We start from the raw sequence: 19,668 nt of genomic DNA, 5'->3' as shown, positions 1-19,668 counted from the left end.
GCTGTGAGTTCAGGCAGCTAGTCGGAGCAGCTATCGTTAAAAATAATCTGGATATACAGAGATTTTACTAAAAGAAAGGTAATTAACCATGTAAGCTGTGATGAGATTGTTTCTGATAGCTGGTTAAAAAGACTCTTCTCTGAATCAAAACATAAATTAAACCCACTGTGTGTTTAATAAAATCCAGCTTGTGACTCAGTTAGCTTAACTTTAGAATTAGCTAGATAGATATTCAGGGTTTGAGAAAAATCTACATAAATATAAATAATGCCCTGCCCTGATGTGCCTGATCAGCCAATAACTATCATTTCCAAACTCTATTTGTTCAGGGCTAGTTTTAGGGTTTGTTAGAATTTGTTTAAATCTCAAGTATTGTGGTGTAATGTATTATAATGTAATGTAATGTATTATTTAGAAGGGGTAGAAGAGATGGTTGAGCTGGAGAGAGAGAAAATGTGAAGAGGGCTGAAATTAACGGAACTGATCAGGAGTGGACTGAACAATAGAAAGAAGTATTAATGAAGGATTAGTAATTGTGTAGCCCCCTTAGGACTATTATTTACTTATGGAATATATCTGATCCATGTCCTTCTTATAAATTTGTGCACCCTTCAATTTCATATATATATATATATATATATATATATATATATATATATATATATATAAAGCACAAGCCCTCGGTTGGGCTGTTGGGGCGGCGGAAAAAATCCCTTATTTTTAAGTCCAAAACTTGACAGGTATGTGATTCTCGTGGTAAGAAGTAAATGTGCACCCCCCTGTAATGTTTGGTACTGTAAGTCTTTAATCAGGTACACTCACTAACACTAACTAGCCTAAAAAGGCTAGTGTTGATCTCTTTGGACTGAGCATCATGGCACACTAGCTAACTGATTTTCTTATGAGAGGTTTAAAATCATGTATTAATTAAAACTGTGTAGTGCATCCATACAGTTTTTGTAGAGCACTTAAATTGCCTGTATATCTGGTATCATAAAATAACATGACACACAATTAAGTAGATAATGTTTACAAACAGGTGTAGGAAATAAAAGACATGAGACAAAATGTATGTTGAAACTATATACTAACTATATACTAACAATAACAATTAAAAATATAGCCGCAAGCGGCAATCTGCGGGTTCAAGCACCAACTGGCACAATGATGCCTCTTAGAGCATAGAATGGTGATGTGTAAAAAGGACTAATATGATTGGAGACGCCCTGTCACATTTAGAAATTATCAAAAGTTTTTCACCTGTTATTAATGTTGAGCAGAGGCCTTTCAACCTGATCAGTGCTTAAATTCACATACAAATCTATTGAAGTTTGTAGGATAGTCATCAAGTGAGTTAGAGTGCATTGTCTGACATGACATGTAACTACAAAGTTATTCTAAATCTAGTTCTGAATTACATGGCGCTTCATCGAGCACCAACTGGCACAATGGTGCCTACTAGAGCATAGGATGATGATGTGTAAGAAGGTCTAACATAATTGGAGACACACTGTCACATTTAGAAATTATCAAAAGTCTTTCACCTGTTATTAATGTTGAGCAGAGGCACAAAGGAGTGCATGTTCTGATATGACATGTAATTACAAAGTTATTCTAAATCTAGTTCTGAATTAAATGGCGCTTCATCAGAGTGATTTTGTACAGAGGTCTTTAACATTGTGAGATTACAGCAAATACTGCAGAGTTACAGCAATTTAGGTTGGAAATTCCAAGGACGCACAGATAGCTTGATGCCTGGACACTATTGTATCCACTATTGCCCCAAATGTTTTTAATGAACATTTACCTAGAGACTCTACAGTGTGCAACAAGACTGAAATGGAGGTGATATGCCAAATATCCAGAGACTAGTTTCAATATAGCTATTTTCAAACAATTAGCAATTATGAATAAACAAAGCACTTTTTAAACAGAGTTGTATTGAGAAATTTGTCAGAGCCACTGTACTAAACATGGCAAAACAATTAGATGTCAAAATAGTACAGCATGATTGACATATACTCATTTTTTTGGAACAGCGCCCCCCAGTGGGCGGATTGTTTCAGCACTTTGCAGGTCACTACAGTGTCTCCACCTGAACATAACTGCCAAGTGTCATCCAGATTGGGCAACATTCAGCCTGCTAAAATGTCTGCTGAATGCTGATTGGCTGATGGTGTTCAGCCATGTTAATTGATTCAGTTGCCCTTTGACCATCCTTTAGAGGTTGTATAATAGATTCTGCATGCAAAGTTTTAGCTTGCTAGGTTGCACTGTTGCTGAGAAACAGTGCTCCAAATTTATCTGTTGGAGTGAATGGGGCATGAGTCCGGAAGGACTAATTTGCATATGGCGGCCATATTGTTTACAAATTTCAACATTTTTTAATGAATATTGAAGGCCATGCCCTCACGAGTATTTTGATACCAAACATGCCAGGATTGGTCAAAATTCCTAAGACTAGTTCGCAAAAGTATGTTTTGCATATTATGCAAATTAGCAAAAAATCTATATAGACGGAAGTGCATGGTTATTGAGCAAAATGTGAAAAATGAACTTTCCTTGTTTATAGCGCCACCTATTGACCAATCAGTGCCATTTTTGTTGTCCTCTGAGATGCACTAATACTACATATACATACCAAGTTTCATGTCTCTAGGACTTACAGTTTAGGCTGTAGATATGCTTTTTCAGAGGAAAAAGAATAATAATAAGAAGAAAAATTTTAGCAAAAACAATAGGGTTCTATGCACCTTCGGTGCTTGAACCTTAATAATAATTTATATTACAGTAAGTGAGGAGAGTTTAATGTAGTTATGTCAGTAATCACACATTTTTAAAATAATATATCAAATGTTCTGATTGCTGCCTTTTTCCTCTATAACTGTTCTTTTGTTCACTGATTGGATTACACTGTTGGACTGTCTGCATTACCAGCCAGTGCTGGATGTTAAACACATGTTATGCTATTGTGGCGATAATATTATGTATATTTATATATGATTATTATTACTACATTATTGTGCTAACATTGGGCTAACATTTTAAATGTAAACAAATTGCACTGTGCAAGTTACCTAGGATACGGTGGTGACATCACCAAGCCACTGTACATAAGGACTTGTGTCTCTTATTATTCCATCAGTAGGTGACTATACACCTACTGTATTGGACAACTGAGGCTGATCTCCATTTAAAAATGGATTTTCGCGGAAACTTTGAGCCCTTTTTTCCACCGCTGCCGCCCTCTGGACCTCGTCCCATCAGGCCCAAGACTCGCAGGGGTCTGAAGGTGCTGAAACCGGAATGGCTGGAGGACTCCTTCACATATGAGGAGTTCCTTTCCAGACCATTTCCTCAGCACCCCGCTCCTCCACCTGGACCTCCCCGCCTGTCACTACCCAGCCAGACATGGTGAATAAAGAGCCGGCCTACTACTCACCGGGTAAGTTCCAGTTTTGAGTGTCCCTAACTAATCTCTTACTAATTTATTCCTTACTAACTAATTCCTTACTAATTAATCCCTTACTTGACCTTACTTCTTCCATTTATCTTTTAAATAATAACAGGTAGCAGGATCCCGATCCTAGACAGGCGGAGGAAGCAGAGGCCTGCTGCAGGATGAGGAATGGTAAGATCTTTACTAATTCTTTAATTCTAACCGAGCAGTGATATGTTTTAGAGTAGTGCTCAGACTAGAGTTATAAGAGCTGAAGATTACTGAAAACATTAGAGACCATCTTCCAGATGTGTTTAATCTATAATTCTCTGCATGTTTTGGTTGTAAAACAGGGAAAGAAAAAACGAGGGACTGCGGCTGGTGCGAGCTCTGGCTCAACACCATGCTGATGTGGTGCTGCCGGAGCTCCACAGCGTCAGCACAGCCGTCATTGAGGAGGTAAGAGTTTATAACACACTACATAAACACTCTACAGCAGCTTCTTCTGTAATGATATGATTCAGAAACTGATTCAGAGTTCAATAGACCGAGGCTTAGTGTGCTGCTTCTGTTGTCTCCACTTTCTCAGATAAAAAACCTCAGGACAATAGTCTCTCGGGACACCATTTACACCATGGCTCACCTGTTCCATCACCTGCAGCACAGTATGGACAGCGAGGTCGAGGGCGCCGCTCGCACCCTCCTGCACAAGGCTGGTGAGGCCAGTCTGTTTATTAAGGAGGGTGTGGAGCTCGCCCTCAGCATGATAGTGCACTCCTGTTCGCCCGGCCGAGTCCTGCGCAGGCTGCTGGCCGGTGGATTCAGGTAAATATATATTCACGTTACTTATTCATTACTAGAGTTGAAATGAAACTCTCACTCTCTTCTGTCCAGACACAGAAACCCTGCCACCAGGGCAGCCACTGCACTATGTCTAAATAGGCTAGTGCATGTGATGGGGGCATTACGTGTGCTGAAGGGCAGGACATTTACCAGGAAGATCCTTCCTGCCATCAGCACACTGGCGTTCGACGCTGCCGAGGAAGTGAGGTAAGCAACTGTCTGCTTTAATCAACCTAAAGCAACCACAATCATCTGATGAAGGAACCAGAACTAAATCCACTAACTGTTGTTATCTTTCTCTACAGGACTCCTGCCCGAGCCGCCTTACGGTTTTTGGGCGGGCACAGAGAGGCTGCGGCAGCGGTGGAAAAATTTGTTTCCATTAGAGATCAGGCCTCAGTAAAACAATTACTTGTAAATTAATCAGATCAAATTAATCAGTTGTACAGTTTTTGTATATAGTTCAGATGTATTCGGTGTTCAGCTGTTCAGAGTGGGTTTGGGGTGAAATCTCTGTTCTAGAGAAGTTTACAGAGTCAGAGCTGTTCACAGTGGTGGAGACAGGTACCACATCTGAAGAGGTGGTCGAGGCAGGGACTCCACTTTCTTACCAGAGGTGGGGTCTCTGCTTGGCAGGAAACGCACCAGCCCTGTGGCATCAGGACATCCCAGTCAACCAGCTGGGAATGTCCTGCCCCAAAACAAGCCCTACAAAGCTTGTGAGGGGTTCGCCCAGGGCCGGCCGGCGTGCCCCAGCCACTCTTTTAGAGCCAGTCCACCCTTCAGACATATGGGTCCTGTCTCCATCACTCTGACCAGTTCTGACTCGGTCAGCTTCTCTGGAACAGAGAACACCTGAACACCGAATACATCTCATCCATTTGAATTTTTATCATTGCAAAATAAAAATCATTAAAAAAATCATTGTCTCTGTCATTATTTAAATAAGTAGAAACTATTCAGACAGACAGATAGACAGTTAAGGTCTGTAGGGATGGATAAATAACAACCATATGCATAGACAGTAATAAACAGACAGACAGGCAGAAAGTAAAGGTCTGTAGGAATACAGATATAATAACCACAGACAGATGCATAGACTGAATTATAACACTAGCCAGTTATCTCTTTTAAATATATGAATACTTTATATAACTTGAAGGATAATATTAATGCAGACTGAACTGACTGTATTTATTAACTGGAGAAACAAAGGAAAGTGATAAACTGATAAACAGCTGCTTAAAATATTTTAATGCCTCTAATGGCTTCAATAAAATCATATTGTAATTTAATATTAAACTTGTGTCTTACTTGTGCAATAGAGCTTCTGAGAAATCTCTCTTTTGAATACTTACACACTGAGCATTTTAGGTCCATTTATAGTGTTTATAGATCTATTTACCTCTCCTGTTATGTTACGGGTGTCAAATTGACCTGTTTTAAAGTTTAAAGATGTAAAAAAAAATGTTGAAAGTATTTTTTTAAGTATGAAACTTTTTCTGCTTGCCTTAATTAGTGTAATCATAGACTGTGTATAGCTGGACAGAGCATCGTCTCTCAAAAGTAAAGCCCCCACAGGTCGGGCGCCCCCTGCTGTTCGGTTGCAGAAAGCTGTGTAACCCCACCCATCCCCATAGATTTCAATGGCAAAACAGACAACTTTCAATCACGTTTTTTTCTAATGTACTGCAATTCTACCTCCTTTATTTAAATGCAACAGCTAGTGTAACCTCTACTTAACCTTTCTCTTATAAAGCGCCTCAACTCTGGAATAATCTCCCTGAATATGTTCGGGACTCAGACACAGTCTCAATCTTTAAGTCTAGACTGAAAACTTACTTGTTTAGTTTAGCTTTTGGTAATTAATGTTTTTTCCTTTAGATAAGGCTGCAGATTCAGGGGTTCATGGACAGAGGGAATTGTGGGTAAACTGAGATGCTGGTGCTGTTGTTCTCCCACTGCACACGGTCACTCAGGTTTGTGGACGGTGGAGTGGGTGGATGCCAGTGTTTCAGGGAGCCTCCATGTCTATGTTACCTTCTGGCTCTCTGCCTTTAGTTAGGCTGTTTTATTCAGTTCTGCCGGAGTCATTAGCCACACTCTGATAATGTTTTAATATTCTCAGTTTTGCATAAATCCAGTCAAAACTAATTCCATCTCTCTGCCTTCCTCCGAGTTACTGACTGCCCACTTGTCTGACCCGATACCGATGTTGGACCCTCAGGCTCTCGCGTCTCCTGTCCGGCCAGACTGATGGAAGTTTCTGAAGTCAGCTCTTCTCCACCACCACCACAGATCAGCTGCTCATCGTTCTCCACTACTGATTACATCCAAGCTATTAGTGGCGCTATTACACTCCTGAATACATAAAACCTATATGGATGTATAAAAGACTTTTTAAATTTTAATTTAAAAGCCGTTTGACCAGTGGTAGGATGGTCCCCCCTCAAATGTGAGTCTTGGTCCTCCCAAGGTTTCTTTCTCCTCTTGCAGCTCTGAGGGAGTTTTTCCTTGCCTCCGCGCTCACTGGGGGTTCTGTATTCTGTATTTTCTATGTGTAATGTTTTGCCTGATTCTTTGTCCTGTAATCATGTTTCTGTAAAGCTGCTTTGTGCCAACACCTGTTGTAAAAAGCGCTATACAAATAAATTTGATTTGATTGATTATATTGTCAATTTTTTATATCCCCACAAAATTCGTTTTTTAAAACGTTATGCAGCTCTATTCAAAAAGGTGTGGCTATTGAAAAATGGCTTGTTATGGGCGGGACCAATAACAGACCATCAGCTCCTCTCTGCAGTCTGTGACCGTGAGGCAGCCCTCAGGGGCGGGGTTATTCAAATGAGTAGGCTGTCTCTCCACAGTCTTTCTCCCTCCTCTGGGCTCTACTGCACAGACTCGGGTATCAGGATCGCCAACATGGCGGAAGGTTTTGGCTTAATTTTCACTGAACGAATGGGAATGGAGACACGACGTCCATCTTTTTTTACAGTCTCTGAGTGTAATCAACATATAATATGATATGTATTCAGTGGTGATTCAAAGCACAAATACATTCTTGACAGGGGAATATCATAAACCTGCTTTGAGCTCCATTTTATAAGCTTACATGATAAAAGAAATAAATCTTATATAAAGCTGCTTTAATCTCCATCTCATTAGATTAATATGATTTTAAAAGTGTCCAGAGAAAAAAACTAGCCCTATTTAAAAAAGGTGGGAACATATCATTAGATGCAAACCAGCAAGAGTATGTGTGAGAAAGAGTTGCCAGATAGAAAACAACCTTTAAGGTAAAAGAATATAAAAACCCTCATATACATGCTTTAACTTAAAAAATTACTGTAGTCCTGAAAAAGCAACCCTTTTCTATTAGTAACATTTCATAAATAAGTGTTTTTATACAATTACCATTTTTGTAAAATCTGATTTTAAAAATAATAATAAATTTCCTTGCTTACAGTACTGCAATATACTGACATATATATTGAATCAAACTGCTTAAAAAAGGGCAAAAATCTAAACGCTATGACAACTGGAGTGGGTGCCAGGTAATCAGTGCTAAGCTAAATGCTAACCTGCTAAACAGCTTCAATCCTATTTAATGTCTTAAATTTTGATTTACAAATGTAATAGTAAGTATCATTTTAAAAATGCGTTATTTAACCACTTTATCCTCCACCTTAACCAGGCAGTACTGTGGATAATGCAAAAAGGCGCCCCCCCCCCCCACACCACAGAAAACTGTATAAAATGTACAGAAAGTTCTTTAAAGTGAAAATTAACATTTCTTTATATGTGTAATAATGTGCTCAACAGGGTAGATCTTGAGAAATGTGTTACAGTCATACGAGTGAGAAAAATTAAACTAAGGGACAGAGGAGACAAGCTTTTGCTAGTAGCTGTTTTCAGAAGAAGCTGAAATTTTAAATCAAAACAAGCCCTGTGCTGGAAAGCTAATGGATAAGCCCTGTCAAAATCATGTCAAAATCTGCATTTAATAATAATAATAATAATAATTAGAATTTATATTACAGTAAGTGAGGAGAGTTTAATGTAGTTATGTCAGTAATCACACATTTTTAAAATAATATATCAAATGTTCTGATTGCTGCCTTTTTCCTCTATAACTGTTCTTTTGTTCACTGATTGGATTACACTGTTGGACTGTCTGCATTACCAGCCAGTGCTGGATGTTAAACTCATGTTATGCTATTGTGGCGATAATATTATGTATATTTATATATTATATATTATTTATATATGATTATTATTACTACATTATTGTGCTAACATTGGGCTAACATGTTAAATGTAAACAAATTGCACTGGGCAAGTTACCTAGGATACGGTGGTGACATCACCAAGCCACTGTACATAAGGACTTGTGTCTCTTATTATTCCATGAGTAGGTGACTATACACCTACTGTATTGGACAACTGAGGCTGATCTCCATTTAAAAATGGATTTTTGCGGAAACTTTAAACCCTTTTTTCCACCGCTGCCGCCCTCTGGACCTCGTCCCATCAGGCCCAAGACTCGCAGGGGTCTGAAGGTGCTGAAACTGAGGAGTTCCTTTCCAGACCGTTTCCTCAGCACCCCGCTCCTCCACCTGGACCTCCGCCTGTCACTACCCAGCCAGACATGGTGAATAAAGCGCCGGCCTACTATTCACCGGGTAAGTTCCAGTTTTGAGTGTCCCTAACTAATCTCTTACTAATTTATTCCTTACTAACTAATTCCTTACTAATTAATCCCTTACTTGACCTTACTTCTTCCATTTATCGTTTAAATAATAACAGGTAGCAGGATCCCGATCCTAGACAGGCAGAGGAAGCAGAGGCCAGTCCTCGCTGTGGAGCAGCCTACAATCAATATGGCTGCCCACAGCATCCAGGACAAAGCTGCACAGGTGGAGAGAGCCCGCAGGAAGCCCAAAATCGTCAGGGCAGCTCCTCAGGCTGTTGAGAGAGGTCAGGGACTGGAGCAGCCACCGGTGCTACCAGCCCTGACCCGGGAGGAGCCCCTCAACAGGCCTGGGGAAGCTATCGGCCAGGCTCTGCGCCTGCTGCAGGATGAGGAATGGTAAGATCTTTACTAATTCTTTAATTCTAACCGAGCAGAGATATGTTTTAGAGTAGTGCTCAGACTAGAGTTATAAGAGCTGAAGATTACTGAAAACATTAGAGACCATCTTCCAGATGTGTTTAATCTATAATTCTTTGCATGTTTTGGTTGTAAAACAGGGAAAGAAAAAACGAGGGACTGCGGCTTGTGCGAGCTCTGGCTGAGCACCATGCTGATGTGGTGCTGCCGGAGCTCCACAGCGTCAGCACAGCCGTCATTGAGGAGGTAAGAGTTTATAACACACTACATAAACACTCTACAGCAGCTTCTTCTGTAATGATATGATTCAGAAACTGATTCAGAGTTCAATAGACGAGGCTTAGTGTGCTGCTTCTGTTGTCTCCACTTTCTCAGATAAAAAACCTCAGGACAATAGTCTCTCGGGACGCCATTTACACCATGGCTCACCTGTTCCATCACCTGCAGCACAGTATGGACAGCGAGGTCGAGGGCGCCGCTCGCACCCTCCTGCACAAGGCTGGTGAGGCCAGTCTGTTTATTAAGGAGGGTGTGGAGCTCGTGTAGCTGGCTCAAGTTTGACTGTGTGTGTGTGTGTCCCTCTCTCTCTCTCCTAGTAGGCTTGGCCACCCTCTGCGTTGTCAATGCGATGATGGAAACACGGGACACACTCTGCCATACAACGGGAGTTTTATTCTCTCTATTTCCTGTGCATGAGAGTAGCATACAACACAGCATAGAGTGAATTCTGGTCCTTCTCACACACACACACACATGCAGCTGTGAGAAGAAAAGCACACCATATTAGCTTAAGTGGTAGCAGTATCTCCCTTAACTCCACTAAATCTGCTGTACTTATATAAAAAAAACTCTCTACACAAACGAACTACCCACACAACCAGAGATAACTTACTCTTAGTACTAAAACACATGTAAGAGTACAGATTTAGTGCACTATAAGTGCTTGAACAGTTTTAAAACAGTATTTCATCAGGAGCACAGTAAACACCCACCTCTCCTCAGCAGCATTTAGCGCGAACTGAGGAGAGAGAAGCCCGCGCTGACACTGAAAACTCGCGCGATTTCAAAATAAAAGTCTGCTCCGCAGTTCAGCTTAAAATCAATATTACAGCATGAAATCGCCCCCAAAAGGAAAAAAAATCACAAGTATAAAATAAATAATACCCAGAAATACAGAAAAATACTCAAAAGGATAACAAAGATAATTAGAGAAGGATTTTATGTGGAATGAAATAATAAAATATTATTTATATTCTCATCCGCTACACTCGCCCTCAGCATGATAGTGCACTCCTGTTCGCCTGGCCGAGTCCTGCGCGGGCTGCTGGCCGGTGGATTCAGGTAAATACACTGCTCAAAAAAATAAAGGGAACACTTAAATAACACATCCTAGATCTGAATGAATGAAATATTCTCATTGAATACTTTGTTCTGTACAAAGTTGAATGTGCTGACAACAAAATCACACAAAAATCATCAATGGAAATCAAATTTATTAACCAATGGAGGCCTGGATTTGGAGCCACACACAAAATTAAAGTGAAAAAACACACTACAGGCTGATCCAACTTTAATGTAATGTCCTTAAAACAAGTCAAAATGAGGTATTGTGTGTGGCCTACACGTGCCTGTATGACCTCCCTACAACGCCTGGGCATGCTCCTGATGAGGTGGCGGATGGTCTCCTGAGGGATCTCCTCCCAGACCTGGACTAAAGCATCCGCCAACTCCTGGACAGGCTGTGGTGCAACGTGACGTTGGTGGATGGAGCGAGACATGATGTCCCAGATGTGCTCAATCGGATTCAGGTCTGGGGAACGGGCGGGCTAGTCCATAGCTTCAATGCCTTCATCTTGCAGGAACTGCTGACACACTCCAGCCACATGAGGTCTAGCATTGTCCTGCATTAGGAGAAACCCAGGGCCAACCACACCAGCATATGGTCTTACAAGGGGTCTGAGGATCTCATCTCGGTACCTAATGGCAGTCAGGCTACCTCTGGTGAGCACATGGAGGGCTGTGCGGCCCTCCAAAGAAATGCCACCCCACACCATTACTGACCCACTGCCAAACCGGTCATGCTGAAGGATGTTGCAGGCAGCAGACCGCTCTCCACGGCGTCTCCAGACTCTGTCACGTCTGTCATGTGCTCAGTGTGAACCTGCTTTCATCTGTGAAGAGCACAAGGCGCCAGTGGCGAATTTGCCAATCCTGGTGTTCTCTGGCAAATGCCAAGCGTCCTGCACGGTGTTGGGCTGTGAGCACAACCCCCATCTGTGGACGTCGGGCCCTCATACCATCCTCATGGAGTCGGTTTCTAACCGTTTGTGCAGACACATGCACATTTGTGGCCTGCTGGAGGTCATTTTGCAGGGCTCTGGCAGTGCTCCTCCTGTTCCTTCTTGCACAAAGGCGGAGGTAGCGGTCCTGCTGCTGGGTTGTTGCCCTCCTACGGCCTCCTCCACGTCTCCTGGTGTACTGGCCTGTCTCCTGGTAGCGCCTCCAGCCTCTGGACACTACGCTGACAGACACAGCAAACCTTCTTGCCACAGCTCGCATTGATGTGCCATCCTGGATGAGCTGCACTACCTGAGCCACTTGTGTGGGTTGTAGAGTCCGTCTCATGCTACCACGAGTGTGAAAGCACCACCAACATTCAAAACTGACCAAAACATCAGCCAGACAGCATAGGTTCTGAGAAGTGGTCTGTGGTCCCCACCTGCAGAACCACTCCTTTATTGAGTGTGTCTTGCTAATTGCCAATAATTTCCACCTGTTGTCTATTCCATTTGCACAACAGCAGGTGAAATTGATTGTCAATCAGTGTTGCTTCCTAAGTGGACAGTTTAATTTCACAGACGTTTGATTTACTTGGAGTTATATTGTGTTATTTGAGTGTTCCCTTTATTTTTTTGAGCAGTGTATATATTCACCTTACTTATTCATTACTAGAGTTGAAATGAAACTCTGAAAACTAAATCAAGGAAGTGCCACCAGGTCATGTGATCATGTGTATCTATCTGACTGAGCTTGTTCACTCTCTTCTGTCCAGACACAGAAACCCTGCCACCAGGGCAGCCACTGCACTATGTCTAAATAGGCTAGTGCATGTGATGGGGGCATCCCGTGTGCTGAAGGGCAGGACATTTACCAGGAAGATCCTTCCTGCCATCAGCACACTGGCGTTCGACGCTGCCGAGGAAGTGAGGTAAGCAACTGTCTGCTTTAATCAACCTAAAGCAACCACAATCATCTGATGAAGGAACCAGAACTAAATCCACTAACTGTTGTTATCTTTCTCTACAGGACTCCTGCCCGAGCCGCCTTACGGTTTTTGGGCGGGCACAGAGAGGCTGCGGCAGCGGTGGAAAAATTTGTTTCCATTAGAGATCAGGCCTCAGTAAAACAATTACTTGTAAATTATCAGTAAATTAATCAGATCAAATTAATCAGTTGTACAGTTTTTGTTATAGTTCAGATGTATTCGGTGTTCAGCTGTTCAGAGTGGGTTTGGGGTGAAATCTCTGTTCTAGAGAAGTTTACAGAGTCAGAGCTGTTCACAGTGGTGGAGACAGGTACCACATCTGAAGAGGTGGTCTAGGCAGGGACTCCACTTTCTTACCAGAGGTGGGGTCTCTGCTTGGCGGGAAACGCACCAGCCCTGTGGCATCAACCAGCTGGGAATGTCCTGCCCCAAAAAAAGCCCTACAAAGCTTGTGAGGGGTTCGCCCAGGGCCGGCCGGCGTGCCCCAGCCACTCTTTTAGAGCCAGTCCACCCTTCAGACATATGGGTCCTGTCTCCATCACTCTGACCAGTTCTGACTCGGTCAGCTTCTCTGGAACAGAGAACACCTGAACACCGAATACATCTCATCCATTTGAATTTTTATCATTGCAAAATAAAAATCATTAAAAAAATCATTGTCTCTGTCATTATTTAAATAAGTAGAAACTATTCAGACAGACAGATAGACAGTTAAGGTCTGTAGGGATGTATAAATAACAACCATATGCATAGACAGTAATAAACAGACAGACAGGCAGAAAGTAAAGGTCTGTAGGAATACAGATATAATAACCACAGACAGATGCATAGACTGAATTATAACACTAGCCAGTTATCTCTTTTAAATATATATTAATACTTTATATAACTTGAAGGATAATATTAATGCAGACTGAACTGACTGTATTTATTAACTAGAGAAACAAAGGAAAGTGATAAACTGATAAACAGCTGCTTAAAATATTTTAATGCCTCTAATGGCTTCAATAAAATCATATTGTAATTTAATATTAAACTTGTGTCTTACTTGTGCAATAGAGCTTCTGAGAAATCTCTCTTTTGAATACTTACACACTGAGGATTGTAGGTCCATTTATAGTGTTTATAGATCTATTTACCTCTCCTGTTATGTTACGGGTCAAATTGACCTGTTTTAAAGTTTAAAAATGTAAATAAAATTGTTGAAAGTATTTTTTTAAGTATGAAACTTTTTCTGCTTGCCTTAATTAGTGTAATCATAGACTGTGTATAGCTGGACAGAGCATCGTCTCTCAAAAGTAAAGCCCCCACAGGTCGGGCGCCCCCTGCTGTTCGGTTGCAGAAAGCTGTGTAACCCCACCCATCCCCATAGATTTCAATGGCAAAACAGACAACTTTCAATCACGTTTTTTTCTAATATACTGTAATTCTACCTCCTTTATTTAAATGCAACAGCTAGTGTAACCTCTACTTATATTGTCAATTTTTTATATCCCCACAAAATTGTTTTTTTTAAACGTTATGCAGCTCTATTCAAAAAGGTGTGGCTATTGAAAAATGGCTGGTTATGGGCGGGACCAATAACAGACCATCAGCTCCTCTCTGCAGTCTGTGACCGTGAGGCAGCCCTCAGGGGCGGGGTTATTCAAATGAGTAGGCTGTCTCTCCACAGTCTGGGCTCTACCGTACAGACTCGGGTATCAGGATCGCCAATATGGCGGAAGGTTTTGGCTTCATTTTCACTGAACGAATGGGAATGGAGACACGACGTCCATCTTTTTTTACAGTCTCTGAGTGTAATCAACATATAATATGATATGTATTCAGTGGTGATTCAAAGCACAAATACATTCTTGACAGGGGAATATCATAAACCTGCTTTGAGCTCCATTTTATAAGCTTACATGATAAAAGAAATAAATCTTATATAAAGCTGCTTTAAGCCCCATCTCATTAGATTAATATGATTTTAAAAGTGTTAAGAGAAAAAAAACTAGCCCTATTTAAAAAAGGTAGAAACATAGAATTAGATGCAAACCAGCAAGAGTATGTGTGAGAAAGAGTTGCCAGCCTTTAAGGTAAAAGAATAAAAAAACCCTAATATACATGCTTTAACTTAAATATATACTGTAGTCCTGAAAAAACAACCCTTTTCTTTTAGTCACATTTCATAAATAAGTGTTTTTATACAATCAGCATTTTTGTAAAATCTGATTTTAAAAATAATAATAAATTGCCTTGCTTACAGTACTGCAATATACTGACATATATATTGAATCGGAACTGCTAAAAAAGGAGGCAAAAAGCTAATGCTATACCAACTACAGTGGGCGCCAGGTAATTAGTGCCAAGCTAAATGCTAACCTGCTAAACAGCTGCAACACTATTTAAAACTGAATGTTTGAACTAAAAATGTAATAATATAATCATCATTTTAAAAATGTGTTATTTAACCACTTTATCATCCACCTTAACCAGGCAGTACTGTGTATAATGCAAAAAGGCGCCCCCCCCACACCACAGAAAACTGTATAAAATGTACAGAAAGTTCTTTAAAGTGAAAATTAACATTTCTTTATATGTGTAATAACGTTTTCAACAAAGTAGATCTTGGGAAATGTGTTACAGAGTGATAAGAGTGAGAAAAATTAAACTAAGGGACAATAATAATAATAATAACAATAATAATAATATATGCAAGCGGCAATCTGCGGGTTCAAGCACCAATAGAATAGTGATGTGTGAAAAGGTCTAATGTAATTGGAGATGCCCTGTCACATTTAGAAATTATCAAAAGTTTTTCACCTGTTATTAATATTGAGCAGAGGCCTTTCAACATGATCAGTGCTTAAATTCACATACAAATCTATTGAAGTTTGTAGGATATTCATCAAGTGAGTTAGAACTAGTCAAAAGGTGTCTACATGTTATGGGTATTGATCAGGTGGCTTCAACCAGAATGTTCCCAAAGTGGTGTTCAGATTGACCTTTTGACCTTTGCAAAACAAGCTGAAATGTTTGACTAAACAAGTTTAAATTAACACAAACGAGTGCATTGTCTGACATGACATGTAACTACAAAGTTATTCTAAATCTAGTTCTGAATTAAATGGCACTTCATCGAGCCCCAACTGGCACAATGGTGCCTACTAGAGCATAGGATGATGATGTGTAAGAAGGTCTAGCATAATTGGAGACACACTGTCACATTTAGAAATGATCAAAAGTCTTTCACCTGTTATTAATGTTGAGAAGAGGCACAAAGGAGTGCATGTTCTGATATGACATGTAATTACAAAGTTATTCTAAATCTAGTTCTGAATTAAATGGCGCTTCATCAGAGTGATTTTGTACAGAGGTCTTTAACATTGTGAGATTACAGCAAATACTGCAGAGTTACAGCAATTTAGGTTAGAAATTCCAAGGACGCACAGATTGCTTGATGCCTGGACAGTATTGTATGTGAAATTTTCACAAATGTTTTTAATGAACATTTACCTAGAGACTCTACAGTGTGCAACATAACCGAAATGGAGGTGATATGCCAAATATCCAGAGACCAGTTTCAATATAGCTATTTTCAAACAACTAGCAATTATGAATAAACAAAGCACTTTTTAAACATAGTTGTATTGACAAATTTGTCAGAGCCACTGTACTAAATATGGCAAAAATAATGTGATGTCAAAATAGTACAGCATGATTGACATATACTCGTTTATGTCCCCCAGTGGCCGGATTGTTTCAGGACTGTGCAGGTCACTACAGTGTCTCCACCTGAAAATAACTGCCAAATGTGATCCAGATTGTTCAACATTCAGCCTGCCAAAATGTCTGCTGAATGCTGATTGGCTGATGGTGTTCAGCCATGTTGATTGATTCAGTTGCCCTTTGACCATCCTTTAGAGGATATATGATATATTCTGTATGCAAATTTTCAGCTTGCTAGGTTGCACGGTTGCTGAGAAACAGTGCTCCAAATTTAACTGTTGGAGTGAATAGGGCATATATCCGGAAGGGCTAATTTGCATATGACGGCCATATTGTGTACAAATTTCAACATTTTTGATGAATATTGAAGAGCATGGTCTCCTGAGTATTTTGATACCAAACATGTCAGGATTGGTCAAAATACCTAGGACTAGTTCGCAAAAGTATGTTTTGCATATTATGCAAATTAGCAAAAAATCTATATAGACGGAAGTGCATGATTGTAGGTATTGGCCCAAGGAATCCATCAAAAAAAGAATTGTGAATGTAGGTCTTATGGTTTTTGAGTTATTGAGAAAAATGTGAAAAATGAATTTCCTTGTTTATAGAGCCACCACTTGACCAATCGGTGCCATTTTTGTTGTCCGCCGAGATGCACTGATCCTACATCTACCTACCAAGTTTCATATCTCTACGACTTACAGTTTAGGCTGCACAACTGCTTTTTCAGAGGAAAAAGAATAATAATAATAATTATAATAATAATAATAATAATAAGAAGAAGAAGAAGAAGAAAAATCTTAGCAAAAACAATAGGGTTCTACGCACCTTCGGTGCTTGAACCCTAAAAATTTTAGCAAAAACAATAGGGTTCTACGCACCTTCGGTGCTTGAACCCTAAAGATTCATAAAAACATTCTTGAATGCTTATTTCTGATTATTTGAACATTTAAACGTTTGAGAATTCAAATCTAATTCTGAGACTGTGTAATTCTATTACATTTTAAAAGCTAATATTTTTAAAGCTTTAAATCTAATAAAGTACATTTAAAGTTAAATCAAAAGTTAAAAAACTGGTGTGAATGCTGTTAATAATTTAAAGAACTAAATAATATTTGAATATGTGACTAGAGTAATAACAATAATATAATTTATCTATTTATTTATTTATTTATTTATAAAGCACTTTTTATTCATAGAATGCAGCTTTAAGATTCAAAGTTTTTACAACATAATGTAATAAGAAACAGGATTAAGCAATGCAAAAAACTTACTTTTAAATGGGTTTGTAACAAGTCTTAATTAAGCTAATTAAGCTTATAAAAGTTAATTAAACTTATAAAAAAATAATTAATGAAAGTGTAATGTAAGGAAACTTTATTTCTATAAAAATTATAAAGTAAACTTATGAACTTTTAAAAGATATAATTCAATTATGAACTCTAAAAATATTAGGTAAACTTATGAACTCTATAAAATGATAAAGTACTCTATACAAATATAGCTAGTTAATTCATGGACTATAAAAATATAAAGTAAACTCATCAGTAATAGACAGATATATACAGATTAATAAATAAACGATACATGGGGATCAGATGCGACGTCTTAAGAGTTTTACACTGTGCGTTATATAGGACTAACTTAAGCTGTCACGTGACTCAAGACAACAAAATACAAACTCCACCCAAAGACAACAGGGGGTTTTATATATGAATGCAAAATATCATTGTACAACGACATATCTAATATGCTACGGTGTAATAATATCAGCTGCAACAGTGAAAGTGTGTGATAACTGTTTGCCTCGGCGCTGAACAGCGACACCTGATGGTGATTTTTTCAGTCTCAGTTAAAAAAAAAAAACTAAACTGAAAGAGCCTGAGGTCTGTATTTACTTCTTCAATATTATACAGTAGCTGAAAAGAAAAAAAAATCTAAGGTATTCACAAACTTTTATGCACCACTGTATAACAGTTTCAAACATTTAGCAGGAGCAAAAAAATCTAAACTTTTTTGTAATATTTTGTACCAACAGCTACAAAACAAGAATAAGAATAATAATAAGAATAATAATAACATATCAACAAATCAAAATGTAAATAAAACAATGTAAAAGAGCGAAAAAAGCTACCGAAATACTAAAGTGCAGAGTATTTGGTGCATGCACGTGAACTGCAAATATAAACAATTATATGGTTGACAATTTGAATAATTTTTGCGAAAAGTTGCCATGGCATATCAGAGGTCCAGGGAATTTTTAGGATGTCAGACTGGAATGGGGAGGTTCTTCAGGCATGTTCCTGCTTCCAGAACTTAGTTATTTTATAACAATACATCATTATATGAGTACATACCTGTCAAGTCTCCCGTTTTGGCCGGGAAACTACCGTATTTTACTCCTCTTTCCCGTCGTCCTCCCGTATTAGTATTTTCCCGTAAATTTCCCGTATTATACTAAATAAAAAAAATATATAGGCCACAGGCGACAATGCACTGTGTGTCTCTTAACCAATCGTGTTGCCGGTTCAAGGAGAAAGTCCCGCCTTTCAGGAGAAACAGCCAATCAGATTGCTGGTTTTGCGGAGCGCAGTTTAGTGTCGGGCAGAGCCAGCCCCGCCCCTCCCCTCGCTGTGAGTTCAGGCAGCTAGTCGGAGCAGCTGTCGTTAAAACTAATCTGGATATACGGAGATTTTTCTAAAAGAAAGGTAACTAACCATGTAAACTGTGATGAGATTGTTTCTGATAGCTGGTTAAAAAGACTCTTCTCTGAATCAAAACATAAATTCAACCCATTGTGTGTTTAATAAAATACAGCTTGTGACTCAGTTAGCTTAACTTTAGAATTAGCTAGATAGATATTCAGGGTTTGAGAAAAATCTACATACATATAATGCCCTGCCCTGATGTGCCTGATCAGCCAAAACATATAATTTCCAAACTCTATTAGTTCAGGGCTAGTTTTAGGGTTTGTTAGAATTTGTTTAAATCTCAAGTATTGTGGTGTAATGTATTATTTAGAAGGGGTAGAAGAGATGGTTGAGCTGGAGAGAGAGAGAGAAAATGTGGAGAGGGCTGAAATTAACTGAACTGATCAGGAGTGGACTGAATGATAGAAAGAAGTATTAATGAAAGATTATTAATTGTGTAGGCCCCTTAGGACTATTATTTACTTATGGAATATATCTGATCCATGTCCTTTTTGTAAATTTGTGCACCCTTCAATTTCAATTTTAAATCTATTAAATAATAATAAAAAAATATATATGTATATATGTATATATATATATATGTGTATAT

The sequence above is a fragment of the Astyanax mexicanus genome, chromosome 2 (genome assembly GCF_023375975.1).
Source record: "Astyanax mexicanus isolate ESR-SI-001 chromosome 2, AstMex3_surface, whole genome shotgun sequence".
NCBI classification, from domain to species: Eukaryota; Metazoa; Chordata; class Actinopteri; order Characiformes; family Acestrorhamphidae; genus Astyanax; species Astyanax mexicanus.
This window is presented reverse-complemented; position numbering follows the sequence as displayed.